This window comes from Salmo salar, chromosome 11, assembly GCF_965601325.2.
Source record: "Salmo salar chromosome 11, fSalSal1, whole genome shotgun sequence".
Lineage (NCBI taxonomy): Eukaryota > Metazoa > Chordata > Actinopteri > Salmoniformes > Salmonidae > Salmo > Salmo salar.
The window spans coordinates 69,578,258-69,602,947 of record NC_138301.1 but is presented as its reverse complement, the minus strand read 5'-3'; positions in this window follow the sequence as shown (position 1 = coordinate 69,602,947).

Genomic DNA, 24,690 nt, shown 5'->3' with positions numbered 1-24,690 from the left:
GATGAAACCCCCGGACAGGGCCAAACAGGCAGGATATAGCCCCACCCACTTTGCCAAAGCACAGACACCACACCACTGGAGGGATACCTCCAACCACCAACTTACCATCCTGAGACAAGGCCGAGGACATGACAGATGTCTAGCTGGTGACATGTAGGCCAGTTTGTGTTCCAATAGCAAAATGGATACAGCGTGCGGAACCTTTAGGGTCAGATCATGGTAAAGTACCACTGAGGCAGAGTCTTCTACTGCCTGTGCGGCTGCCACCACAGATTACAAGCACTGTGGCATAGCCTGGGCTACTTCATCTAGTCGGGAGGAGTAGTAAGCGATTGGCTTATTTTTCCCCCATGTTTCTGTGTTAACCTCTATGGGACCGGCGGGACGAATTCGTCCCACCTACGTAACAGCCACTGCCAGCCTGTGGCGCGATTTTCAAAATCTTCAAAATCATATTACTTCAATTTCTCAAACATATGACTATTTTACAGCCATTTAAAGATAAGACTCTCGTTAATCTAACCACACTGTCCGATTTCAAAAAGGCTTTACAACGAAAGCAAAACATTAGATTATGTCAGCAGAGTACCAAGCCAGAAATAATCAGTCACCCATTTTTCAAGCCAGCATATAATGTCACCAAAACCCAGAAGACAGCTAAATGCAGCACTCACCTTTGATGATCTTCATCAGATGACAACCCTAGGACATTATGTTATACAATACATGCATGTTTTGTTCAATCAAGTTCATATTTATATCAAAAACCAGCTTTTTACATTAGCATGTGACGTTCAGAACTAGCATACCCCCCGCAAACTTACGGGGAATTCGCTAACATTTTACTAAATTACTCACGATAAACGTTCACAAAAAGCATAACAATTATTTTAAGAATTATAGATACAGACCTCCTCTATGCACTCGATATGTCCGATTTTAAAATAGCTTTTTGGTGAAAGCACATTTTGCAATATTCTAAGTACATAGCCCAGGCATCACGGGCTCGCTATTTAGACACCCGGCAAGTTTAGCACTCACCATAATCATATTTACTATTATAAAAATGTCATTACCTTTTGTTGTCTTCGTCAGAATGCACACCCAGGACGTCTACTTCAATAACAAATGTTGGTTTGGTCCAAAATAATCCATCGTTATATCCGAATAGCGGCGTTTTGTTCGTGCGTTCCAGACACTATCCGAAATAGTAAAGAAGTGTCGCGCGCTTGGCGCAATTCCTGACAATAAAATTCAAAGTATTCCATTGCCGTACGTCGAAGCATGTCAACCGCTGTTTAAAATCAATTTTTACGTCATTTTTCTCGTAGAAAAGCGATAATATTCCGACAGGGAATCTCCTTTTCGGCAAACAGAGGAAAAAATCCCAAAGGCGGGGGCGGTCGGGGTCACGCGCATAAGCTAGTGTCTCTTGATGGGCCACTTGAGAAAGGCGATAATGTGTTTCAGCCTGGGGCTGGAATGACGACATTCTCTTTTTTCCCGGGCTATGAGAGCCTATGGAAGACGTGGGAAGTGTCACGTTAGAGCAGAGATCCTTAGTAAATGATAGAGATGGCAAAGAAGTTCCAGAAATGGTCAGACAGGCCACTTCCTGTAAAGGAATCTCTCAGGTTTTGACCTGCCATTTGAGTTCTGTTATACTCACAGACACCATTCAAACAGTTTTAGAAAATTTAGGGTGTTTTCTATCCATATGTAATAAGTATATGCATATTCTAGTTACTGAGTAGGAGTGGTAACCAGATTAAATCGGGTATGTTTTTTATCCAGCCGTGTCAATGCTGCCCCCTAGCCCTAACAGGTTAATACCGACGTCATGAACCCCTCCCTACAATCCACTGTTTGTGTAAAGAGTCTATCATATCTGGGGAATGCTAAGACTGTGCTGGAAGTTAACAGCTTCTTGATGCTCATAAACTGTTCTTCTGCTTCTCTAGTCCATGCTATCTTCTCTCTGGCTGCCATAGCTTTACCATATATTAGCTCACTGAGCTTTCCAGTATGTAATGCAAAGTGGGGTATCCACGCACGGCAATATTTAATCATTCCAAGAAAACTCATCATCTGTTTCTTATTGAGTAGTTTAGGTGCTTCTAAGATGGCTGTTTTTCTAGTGAAGTTAAGTGTTCTCCCTTCCTGTGTTATGGTGTGTCCGAGATAGATAACCTCCCCCCTCCACAGCTGCAACTTTTTCCTGCTGACCTTATGGCCCTGTTCAGCCAAAAACATTAACCTCTCTAGGGTCGGCAGGACGAAATCGTCCCACCTACTCAACAGCCAGTTGAATCCCGTGGCGCGTTATTCAAATACCTTAGAAATGCTATTACTTCAATTTCTCAAACATATGACTATTTTACACCATTTTAAAGACAAGACTCTCGTTAATCTAACCACACTGTCCGATTTCAAAAAGGCTTTACAACGAAAGCAAAACATTAGATTATGTCAGCAGAGTACCCAGCCAGAAATAATCAGACACCCATTTTTCAAGCTAGCATATAATGTCACATAAACCCAAACCACAGCTAAATGCAGCACTAACCTTTGATGATCTTCATCAGATGACAACCCTAGGACATTATGTTATACAATACATGCATGTTTTGTTCAATCAAGTTCATATTTATATCAAAAACCAGCTTTTTACATTAGCATGTGACGTTCAGAACTAGCATTTACTAAATTTACTAAATTACTCACGATAAACGTTCACAAAAAACATAAATTATTTTAAGAATTATAGATACAGAACTCCTTTATGCACTCGCTATGTCCGATTTTAAAATAGCTTTTCGGTGAAAGCACATTTTGCAATATTCTAAGTAGATAGCCCGGCATCACAGGGCTAGCTATTTAGACACCCACCAAGTTTAGCCCTGACCGAAGTCAGATTTACTATAAGAAAAATGTTATTACCTTTGCTGTTCTTCGTCAGAATGCACTCCCAGGACTTCTACTTCAATAACAAATGTTGGTTTGGTTCAAAATAATCCATATTTATATCCAAATATCCTCTGTTTTGTTCGTGCGTTCAAGACACTATCCGAATGGTAAAGAAGGGTGACGCGCCCGACGCATTTCGTGACAAAAAAATTCTAAATATTCCATTACCGTACTTCGAAGCATGTCAACTGCTGTTTAAAATCAATTTTTATGCCATTTTTCTCGTAAAAAAGCGATAATATTCCGACCGGGAAAGCGTGTTTAGGTTCAAAGAGAGAGAAAATAAAAACATGGGGTCGACTCGTGCACGCGCCTCCGTCCCATTGTCCTCTGATAGAGCACTTACCAAAAGCGCTAATGTTTTTCAGCCAGTGGCTGGGATTACATCATTCAGCTTTTTCCCGCCTTCTGAGAGCCTATGGGAGCTGTAGGAAGTGTCACGTTACAGCAAAGATCCTCAGTTTTCATTAAAGAGAGCCAAGAAGAACAAGAACTTGTCAGACAGGTCACTTCCTGTAAGGAATCTTCTCAGGTTTTTGCCTGCCATATGAGTTCTGTTATACTCACAGACACCATTCAAACAGTTTTAGAAACTTTAGGGTGTTTTCTATCCAAAGCCAATAATTGTATGCATATTCTAGTTTCTGGGCAGTAGTAATAACCAGATTAAATCGGGTACGTTTTTTATCCGGCCGTGCAAATACTGCCCCCTACCCCCAACAGGTTAACCTCTTGGGGCTAGGTGGGACGCTAGCGTGCCACCCGTGGTGCACTCCATCAACAGCAGGTGCATTTCAAGAGCGGCAAATTTGAATCCAAATAAATGTCAAAATTCAAATTTTTCAAAAATACAACTATGTTACACCATTTGAAAGATAAACATCTCCTTAATCTAACCACGTTTTACGATTTCAAAAAGGTTTTACGGCGAAAGCATAAATTTAGAGTATGTTAGGACAGTACATTTACAAGAGTTGTGTGTAATGTTTTGTCAAGTCAAAGACAGGGTCACCAAAACCATAAAACCAGGTAAAATGATACACTAACCTTTTACAATCTCCATCAGATGACACTCCTAGGACATTATGTTAGACAATGCATGCATTTTTAGTTCTATCAAGTTGATATTTATATCCAAAAACAGCGTTTTACTATGGCATTGATGTTGAGGAAATCGTTTCCCTCCAATAACCGGCAGTCAAGTCAGCGTCACAAATTAAATAATTAAAATTAGAAAACATTGGTAAAATATTATATTGTCATTTAAAGAATTATAGATTTACATCTTTTGAACGCAATCAACTTGCCAGATTTAAAAATAACCTTACTGGGAAATCACACTTTGCAATAATCTGAGCACTGTGCCCAGAAAAATACGCGTTGCGATACAGACTAGACGTCATGTTGGGGAGATCTAAAATCGAAAATACTATGTAAATAATCCATTACCTTTGATTCTCTTCATCAGATGTCACTTCCAGGTATCACAGGTCCATAACGAATGTAGTTTTGTTCAAAAAAGCTCATCATTTATGTCCAAAAATCTCCGTCTCGTTAGCACATGATGTAAGCCAGCCGGACTTCTCGTCATGAACGAGGGGAAAAAATATATTTCCGTTCGTTCAAACATGTCAAACGTTGTATAGCATAAATCATTAGGGCCTTTTTTAACCAGAACATGAATAATATTCAAGGTGGACGAATGCATAGCCTTTTATAACGTATTGGAACGAGGGTACCCAACATGAAGTAGCGCGCCAGGTGTCTAATGGGACATCACCGTTCCATGGCTCTTGTTCGGTCAGATCTCCCTCCAGAAGACTCAAAACACTTTGTAAAGGCTGGTGACATCTAGTGGAAGCAATAGGAAGTGCCAAAATATTCCTAAACCCCTGTGTTTTTCAATGGGATAGGTTTAAACTCAATACAACACATCAGGTATCCACTTCCTGTCAGAAAATGTCTCAGGGTTTTGCCTGCCAAATGAGTTCTGTTATACTCACAGACACCATTCAAACAGTTTTGGAAACTTTAGAGTGTTTTCTATCCATATATAATAAGTATATGCATATTCTAGTTACTGGGTAGGATTAGTAACCAGATTAAATCGGGTACATTTTTTTTATCCAGACGTGCAAATGCTGCCCCCTAGACCCAACAGGTTAACAGAGCTAGAGTGTCAGCTTAACAGCCCTCCTGAGAGGGGTTCGCTACCAAAATGTAATCTACATATATCAAAATTTGGCTCCGTTGTGGAGGGTCAAACTGGCCTAGATTTCGGATAATAGCCTGGTTGTAAATCGTCTGACTTTTTTCTGAAAAAAATCCCTGGGGAGTCCTCGAGTACGTCCATTTGCTCCCCAAAAAGGTGAACCCAAACCACCCTTGACTATCGGGGTGTACTGGAATGCTAAAGAAGGCATTTGCCAAATCTATCACTGTGAAGTAGGCATTTTCGGGTTTCAATTGGTTCAACAATGTATGTGGATCTGGTACACATGGAGCCCGTGGAATGATACTTTTATTAACCCCTTGTAGATCCATGACCATCCTCCAATCTGTACTTGGAGCTGCCTTTTAACCTCTTGGCGTTCCCCTAGGATAGGGGGCGCTAAAGCGATTTTTGAAAAAAATTCGTGCCCATTTTAAACGGCCTCCTACTCAAACTCAGAAGCTAGGATATGCATATAATTAATACTTGTGGATAGAAAACACCCTAAAGTTTCTAAAACTGTTTGAATGGTGTCTGTGAGTATAACAGAACTCATATGGCAGTCAAAACCCTGAGACAGATGGAAACAGGAAGTGGAATTCTGAATTGCGAACTCAACTTCATCACGTTGCCTATTAATCACACCGTGAGCTATGATTCATTGAGCACTTCCTATTGCTTCCACTAGATGTCCCCAGTCTTCACAAATTGGTTTGAGCCTTCTACTGTTAAAATTGAATGAATGAGACGCTGTGGAACGTAGTCACACGGAGAGGGCCATCACCATTATGACGCCGGCGCCCCTGGTTACCCTCCCCTTTCGAAACGTTTTGAAACACAATGCAATCGTCCCCCTCAAATTTATTGGCTCTCTTGTTGAAACAGGCCCTGAAGATTTATGTTATACAACGTTTGACATGTTTGAACGAACCTAAATGGGAAAAAAATGCTTTTTGTCGAAATGGCTGTCCCGTGGCCGACGGAAGTTTTGGAGCAGCCTTCAGACGCACTAACAAGAACAAGCTAATGGAACATAATGGATGAACTTTTTCGAACGAAAATACATTTGTTGTGGACCTGGGATTCCCGGAAGTGCTTTCTGATGAAGACAACCAAAGGTAAGGGATTATTGACAATAGTATACAAGACTAGATGTGATATGCGATTGTTCCAAGATGGCGCTGACATGTAACGTTCGCCTATTTTTCAGAGTATCGCATCCCCTTTCATCGCAATGTATGATTACCCAGTAAAGTTAATTTTAAATCTGGTATTACAGGTGCTTTCAAGAGATATTCATCTATAAATCTTAGAATGACAATATTACATTTCAAAAATGTTTTCGAATAGTAATTTAGTAAATTGTAGCTCTGTTTCATCGGATGCATTTGAGGGAAAATAGTTAGTCTACGTTACGCACCGATGTAAAATGCTGTTTTTATATATAAATATGAACTTTATCGAACAAAAGAATGCATGTATTGTGTAACATGATGTCCTAGGTGTGTCATCTGATGAAGATTGTCAAAGGTTAGTGCTGCATTTAGCTGTTTTTTGGTTATTTGTGATGCATGTGGTTGGTCGGAAAATGGCTATGTGGCTACTTTTACGATATACTCCTCTAACATAATCTAATGTTTTGCTTTTGTTGTAAAGCCTTTTTGAAATCTGACAACGTGGTTCGATTCAGGAGAGGTGTATCTATAATGGCGATATGATTTTTCGCTGGATGTCCGTCCCGCATACTGGACGGAGGCCGCACAGGGGTTAACTGGGAACAGGGGAGAGTTACAAAATGCTTCATCGCCTGGGATGATTACCCCTCCTTTCCTTAGTTGCTCAAAGACTGGAGAAATAACTTTTATTGCCTCTGGTTTCATGGGATATTTCTTCTGATATGGCCTATGATTGGATTTAGGTGCTACTTGTATTGGAACTACCCCTTTAATTAATCCTACATCTGCTGGACCTTTTGACCATAAGTGTTCAGGGACTTTTTCCAATTCTAATTCCTGTTCTTCTGTTAACAGGTACTCCTCCCCTCAGTATCTTACACACTCATCCAGATGTACAGCAGGAACACTATTTGCTCTCCAATTTAGCTTCCTGCGATACCTATCGGTTGATGGACTGTGTTGATCTCCACTAATCATGTCTACCCAGTCTGTGATTCTCCTCCCTTGTGACACCCACCGGCCCATGTCCTCCCACCTTTCTGAGGGCTCCCTGGCGAGAGATACATGGGGACTCCACCTTTCTCTGAACAGTGTCTGGTTCTGTGGAAGTAGCTCCACTTCCAAAACAACATGAGTGCTGTCATAGTGAAACCACTTTAACCCTAAAGTTCTCTCTGGGGTCTTAAGTAATGCTTCCTCATAGACTGGATCTGGACCTGGGTGTTTGTTATACCAGAGCGTACAGTGTAAGTCAATGGGAGACATTTTAATGAGTCCTGGTTCGACTTTGTCTGAGAGTTCCATCAAGGTTTTAGGAATATCCGTTACCCCCCTCAGCAAATCCTGACTGTACCAATAACATGGTTCCGAGTCCCCACAGACGACCATATTGTCTCTAACAATGTATGCCTTCATTCCCTTCTCAGTGGGAGTGATGGCCACATTCAGTTTAGTCACATTCAGATGGCCACATTCAGTTTGACCAACAAACTAATATGACCATCAAACTAATATGACCTACAAACTAATACGACCAACAAATTAATATGACCAACGACCAACAAACTAATATGACCAACACACTAATATGACCAACGACCAACAAACTAATATGACCAACAAACTAATATGACCAACGACCAACAAACTAATATGACCAACAAACTAATATGACCAACAAACTAATATGACCAACAAACTAATATGATCTTCAAACTAATATGACCTACAAACTAATATGACCTACAAACTAATATGACCTATAAACTAATATGACCTATAAACTAATATGACCTATAAACTAATATGACCTACAAACTAATATGACCAACAAACTAATATGACCTTCAAATTTAATATGACCTACAAACTAATAAGACCACTCTGTGGAAAATGTCCCCGGAGTCGTCCAAAGCTAACCATTACCGATTTAAAAAATGAATGGAAGTATGGTGTTAGTTTTGGGCCTAGTTTTGTGTAAAACATATATATATATATATATATATATATACAGTACCAGTCAAAATTTTGGAAACACCTACTCATTCCAGGATTTCTCTTTATTTTTTACTATTTTCTACATTGTAGAATAATAGTGAAAACATAAAAATGGATATATGGAATCATGTAGTAACCAAAAAAGTGTTATATTTTAGTGTAATATATTTTAGATTTGAGAATCTAACAAAGTAGACACCCCTTGACTTGATGACAGCTATTCACACACTTGCCATTCTCTCAACCAGCTTCATGAGGTATTCACCTGGAATGCATTTCAATTAACAGGTGTGCTTTGTTAAAAGTTCATTTGTGGAATTTCTTTCTTTCTTAATGCGTTTGAGCCAATCAGTAGTGATGTGACAAGGTGGGGGGTGGCATACAGAATATAGTCCTATTTGGTAAAAGACCAAGTCCATATTATAGCAAGAACAGCTCAAATAAGCAAAGAGTAATGACAGTCCATCATTACTTTAAGACATGAAGGTCAGTCAATCCGGAACATTTAAGGAACTTTGAAAGTTTCTTCAAGTGCTATGATGAAACTGGCTCTCATGAGGACTGCCACAGGAAAGGAAGACCCAGCGTTACCTCTGCTGCCGAGGATAAGTTCATTAGAGTTACCAGCCTCCGGTTTGGGATTAGTGGGACTATCATTTGGTTTTCAACAGGACAATGACCCAACACACCCCCAGGCTGTGAAAGGGCTATTTGACCAAGAAGGAGAGTGATGGAGTGCTGCATCAGATGACCTGGCCTCCACAATCACCCGACATCAAGCCATTTGGGATGGTTTGGGATGAGTTGGACCGCAGAGTGAAGGAAAAACAGCCAACAAGTGTTGGCTGTTTTCGCGCGAAAGTGAAAGCGCGAACCACTGCTTTTAATCAGGGCAAGGTGACCGGAAACATGACCGAATACAAACAGTGTAGCTATTCCCTCCACAAGGCAATCAAACAAGCTAAGCGTCAGTATAGAGACAAAGTAGAGTCGCAATTCAACGGCTCAGACACGAGAGGTATGTGGCAGGATCTACAGTGTCATGACGTTGGCCTGTAGGTAAGGTTTATGACCCCCCCATAAATACCTTTCTCCCTTCCCCTCTCTCTCTGACCCTACTGAAGGACTTTGAATAGCCTTTGTTAAATATAGAGAGTCTGGGAACATCAAACAAGTGGAGGAAAAGGAACCATATTTCGGTAATAGAACCAGTTGGAAATATGCCTTGGAACTTAATGAGTATGGATGTCAGTTCGGTTGTCATCTGAGACATTATGACTGATGACAGGACGACATAAACTGTACCTGGGAAAGTCTACACGCATCAGATTCACATGGAATTGTTGTGCAATTTAAGTGTTTGATATTGAAACGGTTTGTTAGAAGATTAAATGTAATTTTAGCTTCCAAATGAGAGAATTGGGTTTTCATAAGGAAAGTGCCCTGCTTAATCAGTGGCCTGCCCCTGTGAAGAAACAGGGGTTATAAACGATGAAACACACCCTTCTCCTCTCGCCACTATATAAGACAATGACACAATGTAACCAGCAGTTCCGGTACGTGAGGTCTGCAGTATCTGCGTTAAAAGGACACACATGTCAAGCACAGAACTAAGCCAACCTCGGCGTGAGCATTGGTTGGGAATGGTATGAATTTTGAACTTATTCACTACAGAAGTGATACTTCCTAGCCGTTGAGTTAGCAGCGGCCGCTGTAGACGTGGGCTAGGAAAGGACGGACGACGGATCTAGTCTAACACACGAAAAAGATACAACGTATCCATTTTAACACCAGTGACATTCTTCCGAGGACAGGAAGATCTCTGTTGGCCAACCAGCATCTATGACCAACCTACTGAAGCGCAGCTCAGAGTAAATATTTATCGCATTTTCTTTTTCCAAATGGGCGGTAATTTAGAATGCATAAGATTCTGTATTCATGATAGCATAGCTTCTCCCTTTGTTCCTCAGTCTTCCCGCTCTTTCATTCAAGCCCAACCTCCTCTCTTTGTGTAACCAGCCACCATACAGGTTCCGTCCACCAGGGACGTTTTCTGTATGACATAATTTGTATTCTGTGTATATGTAATTCTGTGTGATTAGTTTAGACATTTGGAGCCCCCCGTGCGAGGAATCTAAAATAGGATGACACTTTCATTTTGATTCAGCCTATATAAAATTGAAAAGCAGATTACATAACATACCAAGTAAAATAAAATTTGGTTTTTGCAAAACCATTCAGTAATCCAGTACTGACAGAAGTCCCGCCCAAGCGGGAATCCCATGTGGCTTCGGCCCAAGGGAGAAGTGTACCATAGTGGGGAGTGTTCCCAACATTTGATCTACTGTTTACACTTATGATATCCAATCAATGGAGATTGTATGGATTATCGTCTCATTCAAGTTCATAAGTTAAATTGTTGAACATACCTTAATGTTCTTCCAATCAAATAAGACACTAGTAAACTTCTCATATTACCCTGGATGAAGCAACCTCTCAGGTTAATTCAAGTTTAATGAATACACTTTAACAACAAAACAAGAAAACGACCGACAACAGTTCCGTCAGGTGAATACACTAAACAGAAAACAGCCACCCACAAAACCGCATGAAAAACAGGCTGCTTAAGAAGAAAATGACCGACAACAGTTCCGTCAGGTGAATACACTAAACAGAAAACAGCCACCCACAAAACCGCATGAAAAACAGGCTGCCTAAGTATGGCTTCCAATCAGAGACAATGAATTTGAGTTGAGTTTATTTTATTTTTACAGGGACAGTGCACATTAATCAACGTTTCAGTAAAAGTGCCGGTTTTAGCCAGCCGGCTAATTTTCAACCGCAGTCCCTGGGCAGGTTATTAAAAACAATTACAATATAGACAATCATTGAACAGTGAGCACACGCAGAGTAACATAGGACAAGCAAGACAGAGCATACAGACAGAGCAACATAGGACAAGCAAGATGTAGCATACAGACAGAGAAACATAGAACAAAAAGCAACAAGACAAAATCCATAAAAAGTGTTTCCACACCTCACAAGCTACAGACAACAGACAACAAGGAAAGCGGCAATACACAGCTAGGGATTATGTTCACAAGTCTGATTGACCTTTAGCCATGTCTTCATGCATTTTGTGAAAGTGTGATATGTGGTGCAGTTATGTGTGTCTGATGGCAGTGTATTCCAGACATGGGAAGCTCTCACAGAGAAAGCAGATTTACTAAAGGTGCTTTTCCTTAAGGGAACTATACAGTCACCTCTCATGGCAGACCTTGTGGATCTGCTGCCATATGTTTGGGTTTTCTGTTTTACAAAAATACTGAGTGGAGGGGGAGCTAGGCCATTTAGGATCTTGAATACAAGACATGCGTCGGTGTATTGCACAAGATTTTCCCAACTCAGGAGCTCATGCTTTCTGAGGATGTAACAGTGATGATGGCTATTGGGCTTTCTATCGAGCACTTTGAGAGCCTGTTTGTAGACAGACTGAATAGGTTTTAATGTTGTATAGCAAGCTTGGGTCCAACTAGTCAAGCAGTATGTTAAGTGGGGGAGTATCATCGATTTGAAATACAGTTTTGCTACCTCTGTGGTCAAACAATTTCGTATAAATCGGAAATTAGCTAGGTTGAATTTGGTTATTTGAATTACCTTTTTCACATGCTTTTTAAAAGAGAGGTTGAAATCAAGTATGATTCCAAGGTACTTAAAATCAGATACCACCTGGAGCTTCTCCCCTGACACATAGACATCTGGCTCAGTAGCATCTGTTGCCCTCTTTGTGAAGAACATGCAAACTGTTTTTTTCACATTGAGATGCAAACACGAGTCACTGAGCCACTTTGTAACCTGGACCATTACAGTAGTGAGTTCTTGTGCAGCTTGTTGTTTGCTCTTTGCATGCACATATATCACTGTATCATCTGCATACATTTGAACTTCAGACCCAGTGCAGACGGAAGGCAGATCATTAATGTACAGGCTGAACAGGAGGGGCCCCAGTATTGACCCTTGGGGCACGCCCACATCATAGCTAAGAGTGGGCTACAGCTCATTGCTCACTCTGACACACTGAGTTCTGCCTTCAAGGTATGATTTCATCCATCTCAAGGCATCGGGGGAAAAGTTGAACTTGGACAATTTTGTGATGAGAATCTCATGGTTAACCTCTCTGGGCTAGGCGGGACGAATTCGTCCCACCTACGTAACAGCCACTTGAAGCCTGTGGCGCGATTTTCAAAACCTTAAAAATCCTATTACTTCAATTTCTCAAACATATGACTATTTTACAGCTATTTAAAGACAAGACTCTCGTTAATCTAACCACACTGTCCGATTTCAAAAAGGCTTTACAACGAAAGCAAAACATTAGATTATGTCAGCAGAGTACCAAGCCAGAAATAATCAGACACCCATTTTTCAAGCCAGCATATAATGTCACCAAAACCCAGAAGACAGCTAAATGCAGCACTCACCTTTGATGATCTTCATCAGATGACAACCCTAGGACATTATGTTATACAATACATGCATGTTTTGTTCAATCAAGTTCATTTTACTAAATTACTCACGATAAACGTTCACAAAAAGCATAACAATTATTTTAAGAATTATAGATACAGACCTCCTCTATGCACTCGATATGTCCGATTTTAAAATACCTTTTTGGTGAAAGCACATTTTGCAATATTCTAAGTACATAGCCCAGGCATCACGGGCTCGCTATTTAGACACCCGGCAAGTTTAGCACTCACCATAATCATATTTACTATTATAAAAGTTTCATTACCTTTTGTTGTCTTCGTCAGAATGCACACCCAGGACTGCTACTTCAATAACAAATGTTGGTTTGGTCCAAAATAATCCATCGTTATATCCGAATAGCGGCGTTTTGTTCGTGCGTTCCAGACACTATCCGAAATGGTAAAGAAGTGTCGCGCGCATGGCGCAATTCGTGACAATAAAATTCTAAATATTCCATTACCGTACTTCGAAGCATGTCAACCGCTGTTTAAAATCCATTTTTACGCCATTTTTCTCGTAGAAAAGCGATAATATTCCGACAGGGAATCTCCTTTTCGGCAAACAGAGGAAAAAATCACAAAGGCGGGGGCGGTCGGGTCACGCGCATAAGCCCAGAGTCCCTTGATCGGCCACTTGAGAAAGGCGATAATGTGTTTCAGCCTGGGGCTGGAATGACGACATTCTGTTTTTTCCCGGGCTCTGAGAGCCTATGGAAGACATGGGAAGTGTCACGTTAGAGCAGAGATCCTTAGTAAAAGATAGAGATGGAAAAGAAGTTCAAGAAATGGTCAGACAGGCCACTTCCTGTAAAGGAATCTCTCAGGTTTTGACCTGCCATTTGAGTTCTGTTATACTCACAGACACCATTCAAACAGTTTTAGAAACTTTAGGGTGTTTTCTATCCATATGTAATAAGTATATGCATATTCTAGTTACTGGGTAGGAGTGGTAACCAGATTAAATCGGGTATGTTTTTTATCCAGCCGTGTCAATACTGCCCCCTATCCTAAACAGGTTAAATCGGGTACGTTTTTTATCCGGCCGTGCAAATACTGCCCCCTATCCCCAACAGGTGAACTACCCTCTAGACGAGCTTCAATGCTCTGCTCAATGTACCCGATTTAATCTGGTTACTAATCCTACCCAGTAACTAGAATATGCATATACTAATATATATGGATAGAAAACACTCTAAAGTTTCTAAAACTGTTTGAATGGTGTCTGTGAGTATAACAGAACTCATTTGGCAGGCAAAACCCTGAGACATTTTCTGACAGGAAGTGGATTCCTGATGTGTTGTATTACCTTTAAACCTATGCCATTGAAAAACACAGGGGCTGAGGAATATTTTGGCACTTCCTATTGCTTCCACTAGATGTCACCAGCCTTTACAAAGTGTTTTGAGTCTTCTGGAGGGAGATCTGACCGAACAAGAGCCATGGAACGATGATGGCCCATTAGACACCTGGCGCGCGAGTTCATGTTGGGTACCCTCGTTCCAATACGTTATAAAAGAGAATGCATTCGTCCACCTTGAATATTATTCATGTTCTGGTTAAAAAAGGCCCTAATGATTTATGCTATACAACGTTTGACATGTTTGAACGAACGTAAATATATTTTTTCCCCTCGTTCATGACGAGAAGTCCGGCTGGCTTAGATCATGTGCTAACAAGACGGAGATTTTTGGACATAAATGATGAGCTTTTTTGAACAAAACTACATTCGTTATGGACCTGTGATACCTGGAAGTGACATCTGATGAAGAGAATCAAAGGTAATGGATTATTTACATAGTATTTTCGATTTTAGATCTCCCCAACATGACGTCTAGTCTGTATCGCAACGCGTATTTTTCTGGACGCAGTGCTCAGATTATTGCAAAGTGTGATTTCCCAGTAAGGTTATTTTTAAATCTGGCAAGTTGATTGCGTTCAAGAGATGTAAATCTATAATTCTTTAAATGACAATATAATATTTTACCAATGTTTTCTAATTTTAATTATTTAATTAGTGGTGCTGACTTGACTGCCGGTTATTGGAGGGAAACGATTTCCTCAACATCAATGCCATAGTAAAACGCTGTTTTTGGATATAAATATGAACTTGATAGAACTAAAAATGCATGCATTGTCTAACATAATGTCCTAGGAGTGTCATCTGATGGAGATTGTAAAAGGTTAGTGCATCATTTTAGCTGGTTTTATGGTTTTGGTGACCCTGTCTTTGAATTGACAAAACATTACACACAACTCTTGTAAATGTACTGTCCTAACATACTCTAAATTTATGCTTTCGCCGTAAAACCTTTTTGAAATCGTAAAACGTGGTTAGATTAAGGAGATGTTTATCTTTCAAAGGGTGTAAAATAGTTGTATGTTTGAAAAATTTGAATTTTGACATTTATTTGGATTCAAATTTGCCGCTCTTGAAATGCACCTGCTGTTGATGGAGTGCACCACGGGTGGGACGCTTGCGTCCCACCTAGCCCATAGAGGTTAAGGTAAAATGGTGCTTTGGGAGGTGGGCGGTGCCGCTGGAATTATCCCCGGGCCGGGAGATCCCTGGGGTGCCCAGATGATGTCTGGCGGAGCGTTTCATCCCACAGAACAATTTTTCACTGGGGGAGACCTCGCCCCGCCGTACTCAGCCTGGACAACCGAACCACTTTTTGACCTTTCTGACTACGATAAAATTCACTGTCTAGGGATGACATACCACTGGTACACTACGATCCTGGAAGGGAATAGCCCAATTGGTCACTGCCACCCGAACCACCGGATGACCCAGGACTACACTTGGGGCGGATGCACGACAACTGGGAGGTTTCCTCCTTGAGGGTTTCTTTGTCTGCTGAAACTCACAAGTATGACAGACTGACATGGCTGGTATGGAAACATGGCAACCAATCCGAGAAACCGGACCCTCATACAGTACGCGACTATGGGGTTTTGCCTGATCCTTAACCTGTTAGGGCTAGGGGGCAGCATTTGCACGTCTGGATAAAAAAAATGTACCCGATTTAATCTGGTTACTAATCCTACCCAGTAACTAGAATATGCATATACTTATTATATATGGATAGAAAACACTCTAAAGTTTCTAAAACTGTTTGAATGGTGTCTGTGAGTATAACAGAACTCATTTGGCAGGCAAAACCCTGAGACATTTTCTGACAGGAAGTGGATACCTGATGTGTTGTATTGACTTTAAACCTATCCCATTGAAAAACACAGGGGCTGAGGAATATTTTGGCACTTCCTATTGCTTCCACTAGATGTCACCAGCCTTTACAAAGTGTTTTGAGTCTTCTGGAGGGAGATCTGACCGAACAAGAGCCATGGAACGGTGATGTCCCATTAGACACCTGGCGCGCGTGTTCATGTTGGGTACCCTCGTTCCAATACGTTATAAAAGAGTATGCATTCGTCCACCTTGAATATTATTCATGTTCTGGTTAAAAAAGGCCCTAATGATTTATGCTATACAACGTTTGACATGTTTGAACGAACGTAAATATATTTTTTCCCCTCGTTCATGACGAGAAGTCCGGCTGGCTTAGATCATGTGCTAACAAGACGGAGATTTTTGGACATAAATGATGAGCTTTTTTGAACAAAACTACATTCGTTATGGACCTGTGATACCTGGAAGTGACATCTGATGAAGAGAATCAAAGGTAATGGATTATTTACATAGTATTTTCGATTTTAGATCTCCCCAACATGACGTCTAGTCTGTATCGCAACGCGTATTTTTCTGGGCGCAGTGCTCAGATTATTGCAAAGTGTGATTTCCCAGTAAGGTTATTTTTAAATCTGGCAAGTTGATTGCGTTCAAGAGATGTAAATCTATAATTCTTTAAATGACAATATAATATTTTACCAATGTTTTCTAATTTTAATTATTTAATTTGTGACGCTGACTTGACTGCCGGTTATTGGAGGGAAACGATTTCCTCAACATCAATGCCATAGTAAAACGCTGTTTTTGGATATAAATATGAACTTGATAGAACTAAAAATGCATGCATTGTCTAACATAATGTCCTAGGAGTGTCATCTGATGGAGATTGTAAAAGGTTAGTGCATCATTTTAGCTGGTTTTATGGTTTTGGTGACCCTGTCTTTGACTTGACAAAACATTACACACAACTCTTGTAAATGTACTGTCCTAACATACTTTAAATTTATGCTTTCGCCGTAAAACCTTTTTGAAATCGTAAAACGTGGTTAGATTAAGGAGATGTTTATCTTTCAAAGGGTGTAAAATAGTTGTATGTTTGAAAAATTTGAATTTTGACATTTATTTGGATTCAAATTTGCCGCTCTTGAAATGCACCTGCTGTTGATGGAGTGCACCACGGGTGGCACGCTAGCGTCCCACCTAGCCCATAGAGGTTAACCTACCATGTATCTACAAGGACGCTGGACGGAACTCCAAGGGTGGATGCATGACAACCGTAAAGAGGGCTTGCCCTTTGGGTTTTTGTCTGCTCAAACCATTGGAAGTTCAATGACTTACCACTCGACAGGGACACATGGCAACCAACTGAGGGCCGGACCTACATAAGGTACGCAACTCAAGGGCCTTTGCCTGATCCTACGTCGAGTATACCCAAACAGACCAGCTGGATTTGACTAGACATGGGTTGATTGGGAGTTAGGATCCTGGAAGGGAATAACTCTTAATTATACCAATGATTGAAAACATCCAGGACAAAAAGAGAGACGGACACGGAAGTAAATACATAGACAACGTGGAGAAAAAAAGAAGGATCAGATGGGGAGTAACTCCTAGGTTGAACTATGCTTTCCACTTCCGTTGACAAACAGACCTTGAAAAGACTCACCTAAACTAACCCTAACCTTAACCCTTACCCTAACCCTAACCCTAAACCTAACCTTTAACCTAACCCTAACCTTAACCCTAACCCCAATCCTAACCCTAACCACTCTAACCACTCTAACCCTAAACCTAACCTTAACCCTAACCTCAACCACTCTAACCCCTACCCTAACCTTAACCATCCCTTAGCCTCTTGGGGCTAGGTGGGACGCTAGCGTGCCACCCGTGGTGCACTCCATCAACAGCAGGTGCATTTCAAGAGCGGCAAATTTGAATCCAAATAAATGTCAAAATTCAAATTTTTCAAAAATACAACTATGTTACACCATTTGAAAGATAAACATCTCCTTAATCTAACCACGTTTTACGATTTCAAAAAGGTTTTACGGCGAAAGCATAAATTTAGAGTATGTTAGGACAGTACATTTACAAGAGTTGTGTGTAATGTTTTGTCAAGTCAAAGACAGGGTCACCAAAACCATAAAACCAGCTAAAATGATACACTAACCTTTTACAATCTCCATCAGATGACACTCCTAGGACATTATGTTAGACAATGCATGCATTTTTAGTTCTATCAAGTTCATATTTATATACAAAAACAGCGTTTTACTATGGCATTGATGTTGAGGAAATCGTTTCCCTCCAATAACCGGCAGTCAAGTCAGCGTCACAAATTAAATAATTAAAATTAGAAAACATTGGTAAAATATTATATTGTCATTTAAAGAATTATAGATTTACATCTTTTGAACGCAATCAACTTGCCAGATTTAAAAATAACCTTACTGGGAAATCACACTTTGCAATAATCTGAGCACTGTGCCCAGAAAAATACGCGTTGCGATACAGACTAGACGTCATGTTGGGGAGATCTAAAATCGAAAATACTATGTAAATAATCCATTACCTTTGATTCTCTTCATCAGATGTCACTTCCAGGTATCACAGGTCCATAACGAATGTAGTTTTGTTCAAAAAAGCTCATCATTTATGTCCAAAAATCTCCGTCTCGTTAGCACATGATGTAAGCCAGCCGGACTTCTCGTCATGAACGAGGGGAAAAAATATATTTCCGTTCGTTCAAACATGTCAAACGTTGTATAGCATAAATCATTAGGGCCTTTTTTAACCAGAACATGAATAATATTCAAGGTGGACGAATGCATAGCCTTTTATAACGTATTGGAACGAGGGTACCCAACATGAAGTAGCGCGCCAGGTGTCTAATGGGACATCACCGTTCCATGGCTCTTGTTCGGTCAGATCTCCCTCCAGAAGACTCAAAACACTTTGTAAAGGCTGGTGACATCTAGTGGAAGCAATAGGAAGTGCCAAAATATTCCTAAACCCCTGTGTTTTTCAATGGGATAGGTTTAAACTCAATACAACACATCAGGTATCCACTTCCTGTCAGAAAATGTCTCAGGGTTTTGCCTGCCAAATGAGTTCTGTTATACTCACAGACACCATTCAAACAGTTTTGGAAACTTTAGAGTGTTTTCTATCCATATATAATAAGTATATGCATATTCTAGTTACTGGGTAGGATTAGTAACCAGATTAAATCGGGTACATTTTTTTTATCCAGACGTGCAAATGCTGCCCCCTAGACCCAACAGGTTAACCCAACGGACGGACGGTTCTAAGCCCAACCAACGCAACCCAGGGCACTTCTACAAGTGGGCAACCATGGGGTCTACAACTTTGGCCGGGTGCGCCCGGACCCCTCTGGCCAGCGCGTCAATGCTGTGGAGTGCACCCATTCCCTTTCCCCCCCTTCGGCTTCCACGTGTCAGAGATGGAAGCGGATCAACCGACTCAAAACTAGAAACCTAACCCTAACCCTAACCCCTAACCCCAACCCTAACCCTAACCCTAACCCTACACCCCCTTTTTCCCCTCCCCCCCCTTTTTTTGTTTTTAACCTTTAAAAACGACTGTGGTGTGGTGGAGACTTAGTTGGGGGAATATAGTGGATTAAAGCTCCCCCCCTTTTTTTGGTAGGAGAAAATTATGCTTCCCAGGATAAATCGGTTTGAGCCTTTGGCCAAGCCGATAGCCCTGGGGGGGACTATACCTACTTTAGGTCTAGATAGCCCCAAAACCTCCCTTGATCTTAAACTAACGAACCAGTACTTTAAATTGTTGCAGGCCATTCACCATGCAGAAATTCTAGCAGAATTGCAAATGAAAAGGTCTTTCCTGCCTGGCATGATGAAGCAGGTGGTGAGACATGGCTTTTATCAAGCCTTCCTCACCCAATCCCACCGTTTTGGAACTGGTAAAGGAGAATACGGACCACTGGATGGACACTAATATGTGCATCTTAGTGGACCACTATGATTCAGTTCTGGCAGCAGGGCTACAGGAGGTGGGAAGATTTGATACTAACTCCTTTGATCGAGCTGTTGCTTGGGCAAGGGTAAGATATAGACGTAAGTTTACCGAGTCCTCAGTGGCAACGTTACAGGCTATGCTCCCAAAGGCAAGTGCTAGCGAGGTGGTAGGTCCAGGCCAATTGACTATGGAGGCCTTTCCGCCCTTGTCGGGTGTCCTGTCTCCAGCCCCCAGTAATGTGGTGGGAGTGGGAAATGGTAGTCCAGCAAGTGGTTTAGTTAAGGGTGGGGCTAAAAACAGACCAAAGAGGAGCACCGCTAGGACGCCCCCAAGTCTACCAGCTTTAGAGCTGGATTTAATCTCCCGGGGGGGGGGAAACTATCTTGGTTATGGCTGAAACATATTCCCCTAGACCCCAAGCATTGGCTGGAGATCCATTAACAATAGTGTTGGCCCCAGGGGGGGTGGAGATTGGGAAACAAACACAGGTGAGGCAGGCTTTTGTTAATGGCCCTGAGAGGTTCTTATATAGCAATGTTGTCCTACAATGCAGTAATACTATTGCCTCTTTGTCTGACTCTGGCCAGGAGGAACCTGGAGTTGGAGGGGAGCGGGACCCGTGTGAGGTTGCGATTGGGAACCGAGAGGGGGAGGAACAGATGATGATAAGTGATGACAAAACAGAACTTTTCCTAAATACGTCCTTGTCTGAGCCCCCAGGGCGGTCCCAATTTGCCGCTGCTCCGGTTTCCCCGCTGCTACTCCCTTCGGGGACTTCTCCTCTTGGCCGAGGTAAGAGTAAAACAGTGGGACTTATACCAGCCAAAGCTTATCCAGGGGTGTCTTCCTCTACCCCGGTGATTAATTTACCTGTTAGGAGGACGGGATCAATTAGCCTTGAACCAGTTAGACACCCAAATTCTACCAGGAAAATTTTGGATTGGGAACTTACAATTAGAAAACCAATTGTTATAATTGGAGACTAATATTTCACGGATACCTGGGTTTACCGATTCCAGAGTGCAAGCAGATAGCTTCCCTGGGGCTACATTCCACCACTTAAAAGGAGTAGTAGAAAAACTAGAACAACATCCAACAGTGGAGAAGGTGGTGTTATCGGGAGGTTTAAACAACTGCCTTTTGAAACAGCTGGCGTTAACCTCCTGGATGCAACTACAACAACTGTTGAAAGTGGCAGAAAATACATTTCCTAATGCCATACTCTACGTGCCCATTATTAACTACTCAGATAGACTGGAAAAACAGCAACAGTTACTCTTGGATCAACTTAATCGAAGGATCCTAGAGCAATGTAATTATTTACCTGAGATTAGTAAACTTAGGTTTCACATACTGCCACGGGACCCAGTACATTGGACATCTGAAACAGGAAATACCATCTTAAACTTTTGGTTGGATAATTTAAACATGTAAGGGGAGAACAGTGCTTTAATACAGCTCCACATTCAAATATTACTAATCTCTCGCACTCATATATGCTTTCTGAGATAGAAAGAAATGTATTGGAACGGGGATTGTCTTTTATCCCCACTCCCGGAATTTTAGACCGGATGGAGCTTCGTAGGGACTTACACATATATCATAGGAGGCTGAAATTGTTGGATCATTTTAATTATGATACTGACATCCCTTTTGTACCGTTTACAGATCCCTCGGTTTGGGAACCCAGAATAAAATCGATATCTCCATCCATTCAAACATTGATTAGGAAGGATCTCGAGGCATTTAGGCGCTTCCGACCGGGGCCGGTAACTGGGGGAAATATGACGGTATTGGAGTCAGACACTATTAAATTGTTGGGGTCAAAACGGAATATAGTTATTAAACCTGCAGATAAAGGATCACAGATTGTAATCATGGACAGAGTACAGTACTTATTGGAGGCCAACAGACAACTGAATAACCTGAAAAATGATGTCGCATTAGATCACTCTATTCAATCTGAGACTCAAAACATGATTAAGATGATATTGTTGGAATTGCTCGAAAAAAAGTTTATCATTCCAAAGCAATATACCTACCTTCTGGGCCCAGATGTACCAAGAACGCGACAATTCTATCTCCTCCCAAAAATCCATAAACCTTTGGAAGAGTGGTCAGTGCCCTTTCAGATCCCCAGTGGCCGCCCAATTGTTAGTGACTGTGGATCGGAATCATATCGAATTGCCGAATATATTGATTATTTCATCAATCCGCTATCACAGAAGCATGCTTCCTATGTAAAAGACACATATGATTTTGTTGGTAAACTTAAAGGTCTTGAATTACCATTGGGGGCGTTCCTATTTTCAATAGATATCAACTCACTATATACAAATATTGATACCTCTTTGGGACTGCGGGCAGTTAAACAGGCCTTTGATAGGTTTCCTGACCCCCAGCGCCCGGATAAAGAAATCTTAGATTTGTTGGAGTTGAGTTTATTGAGGAATGATTTTAATTTTAATGATAAGTTTTATCTTCAGATCCATGGCACTGCCATGGGTAAGAAGTTTGCCCCAGCCTTTGCCAACTTATATATGTGTTTTTGGGAAGAGACAGTGTTTTTTAAGTGTAAGACCCTCCCCTCTTTGTATCTCAGGTATTTGGATGACATCTTTGGGATCTGGGTGAATTCTATGAGGGAGTTTGAGTGTTTCTTAGAATCCCTAAATACACATCATCCTGCAATTACAATATCCCACAATATACAAAGGGAAAAACTAGAGTTTTTAGACACTCAGGTTCTTTGTACCTTCTGAGGGGCAGACTAAACATTGGCTACTAAAGTCTTCTTTAAGGAGACAGATAGGCATGCTTTGTTACATAAGGCAAGTTATCATCCAAAACATACCTTTTAGAGGGATAATTAAATCCCAGTTGATCCGGTTCAATAGAATTTGTACATTGGGTGAGCATGTGGAGGAGGCAACAACCATTCTTTTTGGAGCTTTGGGGCCACGGGGATATTCAAAACGTTTCCTTAGGGAGATAAAAGCAGAGGTAGGAAAATTATTTGGAAGGGAAGAGGGTTACAATAAAACAGCAGAAACACATAATCTGATACCATTTGTTGCTACATACTCTAGGAGCTTGGGTGGATTTAGTAGGACGTTGAGGTCTAACTTCCGGGAAGCGCAACAAGCGGTGGATGGGCTGTTAGATTGTAGAATAATCTCAGAATATAGGAAAAATAAAAACCTTGGGGATAAGGTAGTCCACTCGGCCTTCCGGCCGAAAGAGGAACCTAATAAATTGGAAAAATATCTGGAGAGACCAAAATATATCACCAATGCCTTCTCGGGTTCTGGGTTCCCTATAAGACAGAGAATCAAATGGTCAACGGTAAACTTGATTTATGTAATTAAGTGCAAATTGTGCCAAAAGATTTATATAGGAGAAACCAAGAATGCTCTACAGGCTAGACTAAAACAACACCTATACAATATGGCTAAAGGTAATAAGAGCACTGTGTTGTATTTACATTTTGGCCTACATGCAATTGATAATTTGAGTATCTTTGGTCTGGAGACAAATGGGGCCTGGTCTAGGAAACAACGACAGGGGATGGAAAGAATTTGGATTGGGCGCCTCCAAACAATAGATCCCAAGGGCCTGAATGAAAAATATTAAATTTATTCTGGTTTATTTACCTGATGGGAGGTGCCATCTCTGGTGGGGTTGGATGAGTGGTTTTTTGGGGGGGGGGGGACAGGATGGTGGGGGGCTGTGGGAGAACCGCTCAAGATAAATGTTTGTTTACGAAATCATTTAATTATTTATTTATTTTTATATATATCTTCGTGTGGGGTGGTTTTATCCTATTTCTTTGTATACCCCCATAGCACTTATTTTGAGTTGAAAGCACTTTGCATATTTAGTGGGGTATGTTTGTCTATTTATTTATGAAAGCACTTAATTTTATACTTAATTGAATCCTACAGACGAAGAACCATATATGTGACAATTTTTCCATTTCAAAATAATCAGTTATTTTTATATTATTCATTGTGTGTACCACATTGGGTGTTTTATGGTTGACAAATAATTCACCATACTCATATCTTCCAACAACAATTGATATTTTTTTGTTATTTCAAAAAATACTTTTTTTATTGCCGTTTTAATTTTTAGAATGTGGAAGAACAGTATATCTCCAGTGATGATTTCAGTTTGTGGAAGAACAGTATATGTGACATGTTGCATGACACTTGTAAGATGTCCTTTTTTAATACCTGATATGATGTTTTAAGTACTTTCAAGTACAGATGCCCTTCATGTAAATAACTTAAATGCAATATGTAGTTAATTCATTTAATGGAGGTTCATTTAAAGGTGGTCTATCAACTTTAGCACCGATGACTTTTCTTAAAAGTTGAGTCATGAAATCTTAGTCTCATTTAAAATGAAGCCCTCAATGTGAACATACCATAGAATAACTACAAAAATAGAATACAATTAAATTAATTCAATCAAAAGAAGTACAACTTGTACATATCAAATATGGATCAATGTGATGTGCCAATATGCATGTCCATTATGCAGGTCCCTAAGGTCAATATTACAAAACGTTCAGAAAACCATTCTCTTTGCGTTTAACACTATGATCTGCAATTAAGT